General features: G+C 63.8%; 1 protein-coding gene across 4 annotated transcripts in view; it reads right to left on the reverse strand.

Moving 5' to 3' along the window:
- NTN1 (netrin 1) overlaps positions 1-14,151 on the reverse strand; it is a 191,193-nt gene that overhangs the window by 4,368 nt on the left and 172,674 nt on the right. The gene's annotated exons all lie outside the window — the stretch shown is intronic.

Genomic DNA, 14,151 nt, shown 5'->3' on the forward strand with positions numbered 1-14,151 from the left:
AGAAGCTTACAGGAACTGACCGCCCGTCCTCCCAGCCCTCTGGGCAGAGTCCGCCTGCCCAGGACAGGTGTGCTCTGTGAGAGCAGTGGGGGCCACTCCTCACAGGCTGGGCGGGAACCCCTCTCAACCTTCCGCCATGGCTTTGACAAAGGCTCCAGTCATTTAACATCGAGCCTCAGGACCAGACGCACCACCTTGACCCAGTCTCAGAAAACCATAATGGGATCTCGGTGCCAGTGCCGAGTACCGTGAACCTGTCCTTCCAGGTGGCCGTAGTCCCCTTCCAGAGTCCAGGGTCCTCTGGATGCCCACCTCCCATGCCCGCCAAGCTGCCTCCCCCTCTCCTGACCCTCCCCAGTTCCCCAGGCTATCCCCCCCCGCTCCTGATTCTCTGCCAGTATTTCCTCCTCCGGTACAGGGGTGCCCCACCGGAGCCTGCAGCAGAATCCCCTGGAGGGCCTGTCAAACACACAGTGCCTCGCCCCGGAGTGTCTGATTCCGTGGAGCTGTTCGGGGCCCCAGAGCCTGCCTCTCTCACAAAATACCAGCTGGTGCTGACACTGCTGCTGCAGGAAATACACTTGGCCCTAGGAAGTGTTAATAAAGGTCATTTCTGCACATTAGGTATTACAAAAGTAGGAAGAAATGCTTTTCAAAGAAAAAGTGGGCAGGGGGGAGCTGGGCTCAAATACGTTGGTGAAATTCTGGGTCAACCAAAGTCGAGAGGTTTCCTGACTGCGGGACTTTTCAGAGCCTTCAATCTACAAAGTGCGTGTACGTGTGTGTATGTGTGTGTGTGTGTACGCGTGTGTGTTGGTTTCCCAAACAAAGGTGATGGCAGACCTCTCTGGCTAGTGCATCTCAGGTTAGCAGAGCCCCGTGGGGTCCATCTGGGGAACTACTGGGGGGACGTACAATCATTCCAGGGGATAAAGGGAGGGGGTCTCTGTGCACTAACCCATCAAGGAAAACCTGGTCATCTTCCCCATCCCCATGGTCAGAACAGAGGACATCCCCCTTGTCGAGCCCACTGGCCACCCCTGCACCCTTCGTCTTTGGGCCAGGCTGAAAACTGCCCTGGCAGGTGAGTGGGCTTGAGCCGTTCTGGAAAAGCAGCAGCAGATGACAGCCGAGGAAACCGAGTCGCCGGCAGGCTCAGCCGCTCCGGCAGCCACGAGGACATGTCCCCGGGGAACACCGATCGGTCACCCCCTGCCCACCTACGGCTCGGCCGGGCGTCCCGTGCTGGCCAGCCTCTCTCCGGGTCTGCCACCGTCACCCCCGGGGGCCCCGTGCCCCCCTTCCGTCCCCGCGCTCAGCCCAGGACGACGGGCAGGTTCAGGGACGGCTGGGCTCAGGGGAGCAGCAAACACCACCCTCATCTGGGGTGAGGGAAGTGGCAGATTTTCCCAGATTTTCATTTCAGCTGTTCCTGGACATCCTGAACTTTGCACTCCAGTGTGAGGGCTCCAAAGAATGGCTGCCATGGCAACCGTTTCCATGTTTTCGTCACCAAGGGACTCAACACTCAGTGTGAACTCCGAGGTGGGGTGGGGAGCCCTCCAGCCTGCAGAAGTGGCTGGGCCGTGTGTTTGACTGTGCAGACGGGGGTCACCGTGGCAACTGAGTGCCCCTCGGCTAAGCGACGGGGGAGCCGGCGTCCCTGAGAACCCCGGTTTCCTCTCCGTAGGACTGAGCTGAATACACAATGAGCCTCCCTCAGGATGCCACTGTTTCCCTGCGTGCGACCACAGACCCCTGGCCCGTCCACGCTGGCCCCCGCCACCACCCCCCGCCAGCCGGGGGACCCTGGAGAACGCGGCTGTGATCCCAGGCACTGAGCGTCTGCTGGTGTTACAGGCTGAGCTGTGTCTCCCAGATTCATATGATGCAGTGCTAGTCCCCCACCCCCGTTTGTCGGAGAGGGATGGTGCTCGGAGACAAGGTCTTAACGGAGGTAATTAAGTTAAGACAGAGTTATTGGGGGCGGGGGGACGGCTAATCCAGTATGACTGGTGTCCTCGTGAGGAGAGGAGATCAGGACACAGACGCACAGAGGAAAGACCCCACGAGGACACAGCGGGAAGACGGCCGCCAGCCGGCCAAGGAGAGAGGCCTCAGGAGAAGCCAGGCCTGCAGACTCCCTGGATCTCGGGCTCCCGGCCTCCAGAACCGTGAGACGATACATTTCCGTTGTTTAAGCTCAGTCCGTGGTACTCGCTTCTGCAGCCCTGGTGAGGGGTCCCAGCTGTGCTAAGGAGAGGCCGGAGAGAGCCGGCTGGACAAGGTCAGGCCTCGGGCTGGCCCTCCAGGCCCCCAGGGGCCCTTCTTTGTCCCCGGAGCTGCAGCAATGCGGTCCTTCAGGAAGCAGGAGACCCTGCCCCACCTCTCCTGGTCTGGAGTCTCCCTCCCCTCAAGGAATTCCCTGGAACAACGGGCAGGGCAGGGCGTCCGAAGCGGCTGCCCACCCCACCCGTACTGGCCGGGCCTGAAGGGGATCCGCTTAGCACCGAGGACGCAGCCCAAAGCGGGACCCAGCCCCGGACACCTCGCCGTCCCCGAGAATCTGGGGGCCAAAGCAGTGGACGCGGGTCCTCCTCCGACCCCAGTAGCTCCCTGGCCTTGCGGTGGGACGGCACGGGGCGGGGGCGGGGGCGGGGGAGGGCGGGGGAGGATGCATGTGATTATGCTGGAAAACATCCACAGTTCCGCTGCCCTTGGCGACGCCTCCGCACATTACACAGCCCACCAAGTATGAGCCGCACACGCGGCGCACGGGCCAAGTCCCTGCAGCACATATACAGCTGAAAATATTCAAAATACACACTGAAACGGTGACCTCAGGCAGACCTGCTCCGCACGCCCGGGAGCGCACCAGGCACAGCCCAGCGCCAGGCCCGCCGGCCCTGCTGGCCGGGAGCCCGGAACGACTGGGGTCTCCCAGCACCCCCCCCCCCGCCCCCACCGAGGCACTGCCCCACCGGGACGCCAGGCACAGCAGCCAAGGGCAGCCCTGCCCGCCCAAGGACCTCGTTCCCTGAGGCTGTGCCCCTGATGCACACATGACACTCACTCCCGGCCAATTAGCCTCAGCCCTCAGGACGCCTGAGCCCCCACCGTCTGTGCACCGATGTCCTCAACTGACCTCAACGAGGACAGGATGGGGGGGATCCGGTGAGGATCCCTCATCGTGCAGTCAGGAATGAGAGAGATGGGATTAGCCCCGGAAAGGCAGACCGTGAGATCAGTCTGGGACGCTAAGAGGCGTGCTGGGACCAGCCGGCAGGAAGAGGGACCCAGCCGCAAAGCCACAGTGGTCCTTCTCGGAGGCAGATGCTGGCTGGGAGGGGGAGCCTGGCCCCCACGCTGCTGGTGCCTCGGGCCCCTCTGTAAGCGACGCGCGGCCGCATCCCTGGGTCCACACCGCCAACGCCCTCCCTTACTCTAGCTCACCCACAGAATGCGGGCTGAGGCTGGGCAGCAGTTGCTACTAAGCGGCTGTGCTCGTCGCTTGGCGCCCTGCTCTCCGCGCAGACAAAAGCAGGCATCGGGGTGTGGGACCCGGAGCCCGCGAGGCGGGATGGGTGAGGGCGGCTCTGGAAAGCCCAACCGAGCTGGGGCACCCGCGGGCTGCAGAGTGGAACAGATGCCCGTGGAAAAGCAAGGAGAGAGCTCTCAGGCTCCGGGGAGCCGGGAGCTGGCCCCCCACGCCCCGGGCCTACAGGCCGGGCTGCACTTTGTCTCCCGGCCTTGGAGTCCCGGAGCGCCCCACATCTGCAGCCAGCAGCCGAGCTCTGTGAGCAAGGCCGCGAGCAAGGCGGGGCCGCGGCCACCCCACGAACAATGCCGGGGCTCACAGGAAGGACCTAGTAGCCACCGGGGCCGGGCTGTGATGACTGACTTCTTTTCTAATTCAAGCCTGTTGCTGGGCGGGCAGGGGCACGCACCTCCCCATCCCGTGACTCCAAGGGGCGAGAGGGGGACTGAGGGCCAGGCCGGGCCCCTTGGCCGGAGTCAGCAGTAACGGCCGTGGCCAGAGTTGAGCTGGTCTGGCCAAGGGGCGGGGGGCCAGCCCTGGGGGTCCTCTCGGCTGGGTGGGGGCATCCAGGCCACGGTGCTGGCTGTCCACGTGTCCTTCTATAGGAGCAGACCTCGGCCGTCCTTCTCAGAGCTCCCCGACCTCCGCAGGGTCCCAACACGAGGAGACTCTTGGGCCACCAGAAGCAATCTAAGAAGTAGGACGCTCCGGGTCCTGTGCTTGGGTTCCTCCAAAGGGGGCCCCGCTGCCCTAGGGCAGGCAGCCTTGTTCGTCATCCCAAGCCTCGCTCCCCGGCTCCAGTCCTGGTCCAGGAGACTCACAGCCTGTCAGCTCTGGACCCTCGGAGGACCTGTCCTCCCGGCATAGCGGGAAGTAGCTCCAAGCTGACTTAGGTCCCTGCTTGCAGGTTTGGGGGACCTCCTACGGGCATCAAAGCTCCCTCCCGGCCTGGGCCAGGTTCTAGGAAAGCTCTTTCCTCAGCACAGGGCATAGAGTAGTTGCTCATTCATCTGCTGGGGGAAGGGCTCTGGGGGAGGGCTCCAGGGGATGGGGCTTTGGTGGAGGGCTCTGGGGGATGGGGCTTGGGGGAGAGGCTCTGGGGGATGGGGTTCCGGGGCAGGGGGCTCTGGGGGAGGGGCTCCAGGGGATGGGTCTGGGGGAGGGGCTCCGGGGGATGGGGCTCTGGGCGAGAGGGCTGTCAGCCATCTTTCTCTACCCACCAGCCTTGAGCCCTGGGACACCTCTGCGGGGAGGCTTCCTGCCGGCTGGAGGTCTCCTGGATTTATGGACCGCTCAGGGTGGGCCCCCAAGGGCTTCCCAGCAGCTGCCCCTCCCAGGGAGGCTTGGGTGGCCAGCCCCGGGCCTCCCCCCCTCCCAGCCATACCTTCCTGTTGGGCCAGTCCAGCCAGGGAAGGCTTGTCACCCATCTGTCTCCGAGACAGCAGCCAGGACGAACGGGGGAGGACACTAACCCCACAGAAACCATTAAAACCATGCAGCCCCATAAATCTCCTGGTATAGAAAGTATGTCATGAGCTGCAGCTGCTTTTATAAAATGCAGCTCTGACCACATGTTTCCCAGGCCCCCGTGAAGGTAAGAAGCAGCCGAGTACAGCCAAGTCCTGTTCTCGGAGATGCTGACTCGCCAGCGGGGGCCGGAACAAGCGTGCGGGGTCGGGGGCGCGGGGCATCTGGGCGGGCCGACGCACCCTCGATGAGGTGTCACCGCCTCCCCCACGAAATGAGGTGAAGAGCTGGAGGCTGGCTGTGGCCAGGGCAGGTCACCAGCCACAGCCACCCACAGGGGTCCTCAGGCTTCCCGGGGCTGCCCCCTCCTGCGGCATCCGCACATTGACGTGAAGGCTGCCTCGGTTTTCCCTGCCAGGCCCTGGTGCTGAGGCTCCATTCTTGGGAGAGGAGAAGGGGTCAGGTGCCCGGGACCATCTGATTGCACAGGGGTCCCCGGAGGAGGAGGGAACGTCCGGAGATCTGGGAATCGGAGAGCCAAAATCTGGGAGCCCTGTTCCCTGGGAAGCGGTCCCAGTCTTGCCTGGCCACCTGCACCCACCCCCCCCACACACACACCCCACCCTCACAAGTGTGAAGGGGTCGGGAGACTGGCTGCCCTGCCTGGAGAGAGGCTCAGGCAGGAGAGTGGACCTGAGCCCTGCCTGCTCGGCAGGGCCCCCTCTCCCAGGCAGGAGGAACCCCCCGTCTCCCATCCCCTACCCCTCACCCGTGGCATGGCCACAGCTCCAGAGTCAGCCGGAAGGATGGCCTCACACAGCCTTGGGAGACGCCCGACTCACCAAACGCACCTCCCAGCACCCCCTGAGGGCAATGGTGAGGGGGGGCCTGGCGCTGGGAAACACCCCCCCCACGAAAGGCCCGGCAATGAGCACCACCCCGGCCAGTGCGTCTGTGGGACCCTGGCCTCCGAAGCAGGGGAAGGCAAGAGGGCCGACCTCCCCCAGTCTGGCCTCCGTCCAGGCCCCTCATCACCCCCTGGTCCCTCCGGGACCTGCGACCTCCAGGACTCACAGAAAACTTAGCACACAGGGTGCTTCTGGCCACAAACTGACAGCCGCCCCACAGTGGGGGTGTGGCCTATCAGGCCCCCCAACACAGCCCAGTTCCCCATTAAGCCCTCTGCCTCCAGCAAGCCCCTCCTCAAGAGCGGGAGCCCAAAGGGCAGCCCCCGCCCCCCACCCAGCTGGAGCCCTGCAGCGGGGCATCCCGCAATCACTGGGCCTGTCGTGCACTTGCACACCGGGCACCCTTGGCACACCACGCCGGGCTCCCGCTCCTGAGGCACCCCACGCCTGGAGGACGGAACCTGCTTCCCCAAGAAAACCGGAAGACGGGGCCTCGGGCCCCGACACAGCAAGCAGGCAGGGCCCAGCACAACACCAGGGTCCCGGGGCTGCTCCCGAGCCGGCCAAGTTCGCCTCGGGGAGTCGAGCGGGCGTCTCTGAGCTTGGAAAGGTGTTCCCGGTCCCACGCCTCGCGTCCCGCAGCCGGCCCTCGGGGCTGGTGGCTGGTGGCTGGCTGGGGCCTGGCTCCACCTCCCATCCCGGCCGGGCCTACACAGGCAGGTGCCGGAAGATGACAGGGCAGGCCTTGGGCAGGAAGCCCCAGGACGGTGACCGGCGTGCTGGGGACCTCAGTGCCAAAGGCACTAAGCCCAGCGGAGGGGCAGTGTCAGGGCCACCAGAGCCACCCCACGGCGGGGAAATGCCCAGCTGAGACGAACACTGGTTGCGGGCAATACTCTGTGACCCTGGAGACAGGCCCCTGGTGAGCAGAAGACGGGTCTACCCCTGGAGGGTGTCCCCGCCCCAACTCGGCCCCAGCAATCCAGGCACCTTGGACAGATCCCCCCTCTCACCCCTCCGAGCCTCCGCATCCCCATCTGCATCTGTGAAATGGGAGGAGAGAGGAGACACCTTACATTAACCAGCCTTCCCCAGCCAGCCCTCCTTCCTAAAAACCGGTGCTCAGAGGAGAAGAGACTGTGAGAAGAGAAAATGGAAGGAAGCTCCAGGGAGGGCGAGATGCGGCCGGGAGCAGCCCCAGCCGCCCGGAGGCCCCTCTGGAGCTCAGCACCCTGCGGGCGGCTGCGGGGGCGGGGAGGGTAGTGCTGGGAGCCCAGAGCTGGGGACTCCCTGGGGATAGAGGGTCAGTCACCTTGCTGGGAAGGGCTGCGGGAGACCAGGCAGCGCGGCACCCTGCGGGCTCAGGGGCTCCTCTCAAGCTGTCCCTGGGGCCCGTGGGCCCTCCCTGCCCAACCTGGTGGTCACCCGCATTCCTCGACCTCCGCCTGCCTCACGCTCACCCCGCTCCGCATCTGGCCTCCATATGGGGCTGGCGCTCTGGGGGTGGGGAGGAGAGGAGGTCACATCTGGCTGGGGAAATCGGAGGATGCCCAAGGGGCCAGTGACCCCCAGGGAAGGGTCAGTGAGCCTCTGAAACACCAGGCCACGTGCGGCCAGCATCTGTGTCCCGCTCCCTGGAACGGCGGGTGATGCCTTGGGGGCCGGAGTGGCGTCTCCCAGCCTCAGCCGGGGGCCCTGCCAACTGCCTGGCTCCCCAGGAAGCTCTCCCTTTGGGGATCAGCCCCCTGGGTGCTCCTCTAACACGTGTACCCACACCCAAGCCCCGAGATCACAGGACGTTACAGACACAGGAACTCCGGTTCTAGGACGGGGTCGGTAACCCGTCCGGCTCTCTGAACTTCAAGGGTTTGACCCCGATCGCGGGAACAGCTACTGACCTCAAGGTCAAGAAAAGGAAGGGGAAGGGGTGTACAGAGGCAGAGATGCCATCATTTGCTGAGAGGCCCCGTGTCGCTGGAACCGGTCAGGCAAACAGAAGCCCGAGGTGGGAGACTCGTCCCCCGACCCCATCTGATTTCCAGCCTGAGCAGCTAGACCGGAGCCAGGCTCAGCCACAGTGTCCCCAGCGTCCCACCCCCAGCGTCCCCCCTACACACGCCTTCGTGGCCAGCTGGGGCGCCCCCCCATCCCATCACGGATCCGCCCGTGACCTCCCTCCCCGACACCGCCATGCCCACCACCGGCACCCCCTGCCCACCCCACCGTGTCCGTCACACCGGCTCTGTCATCTCCAACAGTCACCCCAACACCACTGTGACGCCTCCCGCTTGCTTCCCCGGCAGGATGCGTCTGGCTTCCCCGGGAGCAGAGAGTCAAGGATCCTGTGGGGAAACCAGTTCTAGAGCCTTCGAAGGGACTGCTGTGCCCACTCCGGGCCGCCCAAGGCTCAGCGCCCTGGCAGCACAGGGGACAAACCTCTCGGGCTCTGGAGTCCCTGGCCTCCAGCATCTTACCTTGTTGCGTCTCAGCCTATCAGGGCGGGGAATGAAATTCCCTCTGTCCCAGGTGTTCAGTGAGGACGGGAGAGGGGAGGTGTGAGGTGTCCCATCGGGGGCCTGGCGAGGCCGCTCCTCTCCTGGGCTTCCGCGTCCCCCGGGGGACCCAGGGCACACCTGGGGGTGCTGATGCCAATCAGAAGCCCACTGAGGTCCCAGACCCTCTTCGGCCACAGGGCCCCCGAGAAAGCAGGAGTACGGACAGGCACGCGCACGACCCGAGAGCCTGGTCCCTCCCCACAGGTGCCAACGGTGTCCCCTTGGGAGCCGTACCTCAGAAGCCATCCTTGCGGATCTCAGGAGGAATCCTGGACCCAAACCGTCTTGTGGGAAGCATTCTGATTTTTCCATCTGCTGGTGCCAAACGTCTTTCAACAAAGGGGGTGACTAATAAACACTTCTGGGAATGAATAATTTTTCCAAGAACTGGCAAAAGTGAGATGATCATGTGAGCTGTCTGTCTCCCCCCCCCCCCCCGCCCCACTAGCCTCTCCCCTGCTTCCCCCGGCCCCCACCCCTGCCCCCAGCCTGTTTCCACTTCTGTGCCCGACGCCTTTCTCCCTCTGCCCTGGGAGCCTTGCTCTGCCCTGTGAGCACCAGCTACCGGGGCTCCCTCCTCCAGGAAGCCCTCCTGGAGAACGGGCCACGCCCCGCTTGTGCCCACCTCAGGCTGGACGCTGCCCACACGTCCACCCTCCGTGCTCTCATCTGTGTGCCCATCTCTCCTCCTCGACTGCAAGCTCCTTGAGGGCTGAGCCTGGGTCTCCTCCCGTTAAGCTCGGTGCCCAGGACAGGACGGGGCACACAGCAGGTGCTCGGTGGGTGTGCAAAGAGGGGATGGCGGCGGGACTTCCCGGGCTGCGGTGAGCACACGTACGCACGTGAGCCTTCTCGCACACACACCACGCTGTCAGAGGAGCGCACATACTCTCGCACGCACGGTCGCACAGGCACTCACACGAGCAAACTCACATGCTGTCACACACGCACTCTTTCACGTGCACACTCATACATGCCTGCTCACATGCACCATGCGCTCACACCGATGTGCACACGCATATGAGCACACCCACGCACGCTATCGCACGTACACTCACACATGCACACGCGGGAATACACATGCACATGCGCATATACGGTCATACTTGCACACCTACATACCCGCATGCTGTCACACACTCATGCGTGTACTCACAGGAGCCCACTCACACACATACCCACACTCACTCACACACACACACAAGCATACACGCACATGCTCAGTCACATGAGCACACCCACAATGCTATCACACATGTACTCACGTGTGCACACTCACAGGCTGTCACACACACTTTTGCACACATGTATGCCCACTCACACCACACATGCACACCGACATGTGTGATCACATGAGCACACACGTTCACACAGTATCACATAAACAGCCACAAAGCTCTCATACAAACACACTTACACATGTCCACCCACAGGAAAACACACCCACATGCTGTCACACGGGTGCACTTGTACTTGCCACTTGCACACCCACATGCTGTCACACACTCGTGTGCACTCACAGAAGCACTCACACATGCACACACACACCTGCACACATGCACAGCCGCTTACACGCATGGTCACACGAGCACACCTGCACACGCACACCCTCACGTACACACTCACATGCCGTCCCGCATGCACACTCACACACGGTGTCATACGAGCACGCTCACACCGTCACGTGCACACTCACAGTCCCGCCTGCACTCGCACACACGGCGTCACACATGCCCACACACGCACCGTCACAGTGCGCACACATGCTGTCCCACGTGCGCACACACGGTGTCACGCGAGCACGCTCACACAAAGGCCCGTCCCGCCCGGGCTGGGTGGTCCCGGTGACCCGGCAGGGATGCCAAGACACCGGACGATAACGGAAACTGTCTTCTGCGAACCGAACCACCGTCCCCTCACCGAGCCGCAGGCTGGCGCCTTCTCAAGCATTTGCAAGGTGAGCCGGATCCCCCCTAGAGGGCGACAGAGGGCTGGGGTGGCCCAGGAGAGGTGGGCGGAGGTGACCTCTGCCCCGAGGAGATGGCACCTGGCGCAGCGGGCCGCCATCTGGTCTCTTCTAGAAGGGCGTCGTGTCCCCTTGACGACACCTGCATCTGACAGACTTGGAGCCTGAGGCCCAGGCTGCCGAGACTCCTGTCCAAAGTCCCCCAGCAAGTCGGGAACCGGTGCCTCCAGATCCCGGGCGGGTGCCCCCTTCCGTGCCCGGATGTGAGGGGCGTGGCTGGCGGGCTCAGCCCCGAGGCCCGACCCCGACCCCACGCCTTCTCGCCTTGCGCGGCGCCCGCCCCAGCCCTACCCACGTGGGGCCCCCTCGTGTCAGGAACGTGCCCGAGACGACACAGGGGCAGGACCGGCACAGCCCAAGCCAGTCACTGACCATTTCTCACCGCCCTGCTCCCCCCACCCCCCACCCCGCCTTCCGTCCGCTGCCCAGGTCAGCGGTGGGTCCCAGATCCACGACCTCTGGCACGAAGAAGGGGGTCTGGGGCCTGCTTGTCACCTGGCGGGGGCGGCAAACCCGAGGTACTAATTAGCTTCTGGAACACCCCGTGCGCTGCCTGGAAGCGAAGGAAACGCGTTTTCTAATTGGCTCCCTGCCGGGTGTCAGTCCGAGAGGACGCGGGCCCCTCAGAGGCCCGCTCCCCAGTCCTCCCCGGCCCCCCGTGGCTGCTCTGCCGGCCTCACCTAGCCGCCCATCCCCAGGCCGGGTCCCTCCTGCTCCTCGTGCCCCTGGGCTGGCCCAGGTCTGCCCCGGGTAGGGGAGGGATGCCCCCCACTCGCACTTTTCCGGGGCTCTACAGTCCCAGCAGAATACAAAGAAGATTCTCTACAAAAGTCCTGCAATCCAATCACGGGATCTACCCCCAGCCTCAGAGCACCCGTGCGCCCCCTGCACCCACCCCTGTGGGCACCACTCACTGCTTCCGGAACAAGCCTCTCCCCGACGGCCTGACGCCCACCCTGCTGGGCTCTTGGAGACCCTCCCCCTGCAATTCCGTCTCGACACATCTTTGTCCTGCCTGCTGCTTGACCACGCAGGCCTGGATGCTAAGCTGGGGGCTAAAAGCTCCCCAGCTTTTAGGTGACCCCAAGGGAATCAGGATCAGTCTTGGGGACCAGAAGCCCCCCAGGATCTTTGGGGAATAGGAGGGGACAGTACGAGTCCGGGCCTCGAGCCAACAGGCTCTGGGGAACTGTCAGGAGGACGTAAAGGCTGGAGGCACGACAGCCTCAGAGCTCGTCGGCTCCCCGAGGGGACGCCCCACTTCTCTCCTGCCTCTGCTGCCCCTCCTCAAATGTCACCCAGCAGCAGAACCGCGGGTGCCCGGGCAGCGAGTGTGGGGCAGGAGCTGGGGTGGCCTCCGTGAAGTCTTGCAAGGGTGGGCCCGCTGGGCTATTCCTCACCCCTCCCGGCCTTGGGGCAGGACCCGGGTGAGGCTAAAGGTGATTCGAGAGCGGCCGCCCAGGGCAGGCCATTGTGGACCGAGCAGGACAGGCCTCCGTGGACAAGACACCCGCCAGCTGGGTGACACGAGGGGACTGAAGCCAGCCGCCTTTGACACCGCTGCTCTCGGATAATCCATGAGGAGCCAGGGGCTGGCAGGAAGGCGAGGGTCGGGCGGAGGGGTGGGGGGCGGATGGCAGAAGGAATCCCACCTTCCACACCCCCAGAAAAGATGTCCCTGCCGCCCGGGTGCCACGGCAGGTGAGGGGCTTCTGGAGTGGGGTGGGGCCCTCTGGGTTTAGAAAAAGAGGCTGTGCGGCCTGCCTGCTGGTAGGGGACAGGAGACCACTGAGGGGGACCAGGGTCCCTTGGAACATCACAGGTCAGGGAGGCAGAATCCAACATAGTAAGAAGAGAACAAAGTGGAGCCAAGTCAGATAAAACCAGGTGGAAAACAGGAGCTGCCCCGGGAATGTTTTTAAAAAGTCTAATTGGGGCGCCTGGGTGGCGCAGTCGGTTAAGCGTCCGACTTCAGCCAGGTCACGATCTCGCGGTCCGTGAGTTCGAGCCCCGCGTCAGGCTCTGGGCTGATGGCTCGGAGCCTGGAGCCTGTTTCCGATTCTGTGTCTCCCTCTCTCTCTGCCCCTCCCCCGTTCATGCTCTGTCTCTCTCTGTCCCAAAAATAAATAAAAAACGTTGAAAAAAAAAATTAAAAAAAAAAAAAAAAAAAGTCTAATTGTTCCTTCCTTTACTTTGCGATGAGAACAGGGGCTGTGGGCCAACACCTCACGGGACCACCTGGCCCTTCCCTTCCTCCCTGTCCAGTTCTGGGCAGGTGCGGGGGCACAAGGCTCTTCTCTATGACCCCGGGCTCTCTGGGCCTGCGGAGACAGCCCGTGCTTGTCCCCAAGCCTGGGAACACGACGGAACCCTTGGACCTTCCGGCCTGAGGCCTCATCCCTCAGAAGAGCGCCTGGACCTCAGCAGAGGCAGGATGCTTCTGCGGAGAGGACGCGGACCCTACCCGGGGCCCCTCCTTGTGGTCGTCACCAGGGCTCAGAGATGACTCAGGGCCCAGCTCCTTTACCTTTAAACCATCCCAAAGTCTGTTATTTTCCGGTGGAAGGCAGACGTTCCTGCGGGCACTGTCGAGGGGCTTTGGGGAAGGTACTGTGGGCCCCAGAAGGGTCTGGAACGGGGATCCCCACGGCCTGATCACGGCCGGAGTCACTGGGATCATGCTCTGGGCTCCAGTGTGGGGTGTGCACGCGTGTGCGTGTGGGTGTGTGGACAGATGCTCTCGCGGAGGAAAATGAGCAAGTTTTACGAGTTCTCAAAATTCCTTGGGTTCCCTCGGGCCTCCTCGTTCATTTCGTTATGCTAAAAGGTCCCGACCACCATCCTTATCAAAGAAGAAAAAAACCACAAAAACGTGTTTGGTTCAAATGGCCGACCCAGGTTAAGACCCAGGTAAGACCCAGGTAAGACCTGGCCGGACGCCCTTGGGTCGGGGAGGGACGGACCAAGGTTCTCTTCCACCTGCTCTGCTCCCTTCCTCCCCTCCCCTCCTGCCCAACTGCCTGCTGACCAGCAGACGACACCCCTCCCGGGGAGCCCGTCAGGCACCCGGCCCTGTGCTGGCTGCTTGTAGACACAGCCAGCAGGTGCACGGCCTTCATGCTGCACACAAGGAAACAGAGGCTCAGAGAAGCAAAGTGACGCCTCCCGGGTTCTACGGAAGGATTGGGGGCAGACCTGGGAAGTTGCACAGACGTGAGAAACCAGAGCAGGGCTGGGGGCCGGGGGGACAGGGCCGCCGAGGCCTCGGATGGGGAACTCGCCTCCGAGGAGGCCGACTGCGGAGGGACAGACGGGACTGGGCAACACCCAGCGGGAGCGGGGAGGCGGCGCATGGGGGTGGGCAGGGTGGACCGTCTGTGCAGGAGGAGGCGGCCCAGCCCCCCGTCCAAATCGGCCAGGCCCACCAGCCTGGGGGGGAGGCCCGGACGGTGGAAGCCACACCGGGCCCCACCAGGTTCAGGGCCCCTCGGGCCCGCATCCAGGCGGCAGTGACCTCCCGCCTGGTGACGGGGGCTCGGCTGCCCACATAGATGCCCGGCTCTCCGCACAGGGGCCTTCCCCCAGCTGTGCCCACAGATCCTCCTGGGACTTCTGTTCACCGGGCCGGCTCTGAAGTGCCCCCCAGCTCGCTGTACA

Source organism: Panthera pardus, unplaced genomic scaffold (genome assembly GCF_024362965.1).
Source record: "Panthera pardus isolate Hobbes unplaced genomic scaffold, ASM2436296v1 HiC_scaffold_3, whole genome shotgun sequence".
Lineage (NCBI taxonomy): Eukaryota > Metazoa > Chordata > Mammalia > Carnivora > Felidae > Panthera > Panthera pardus.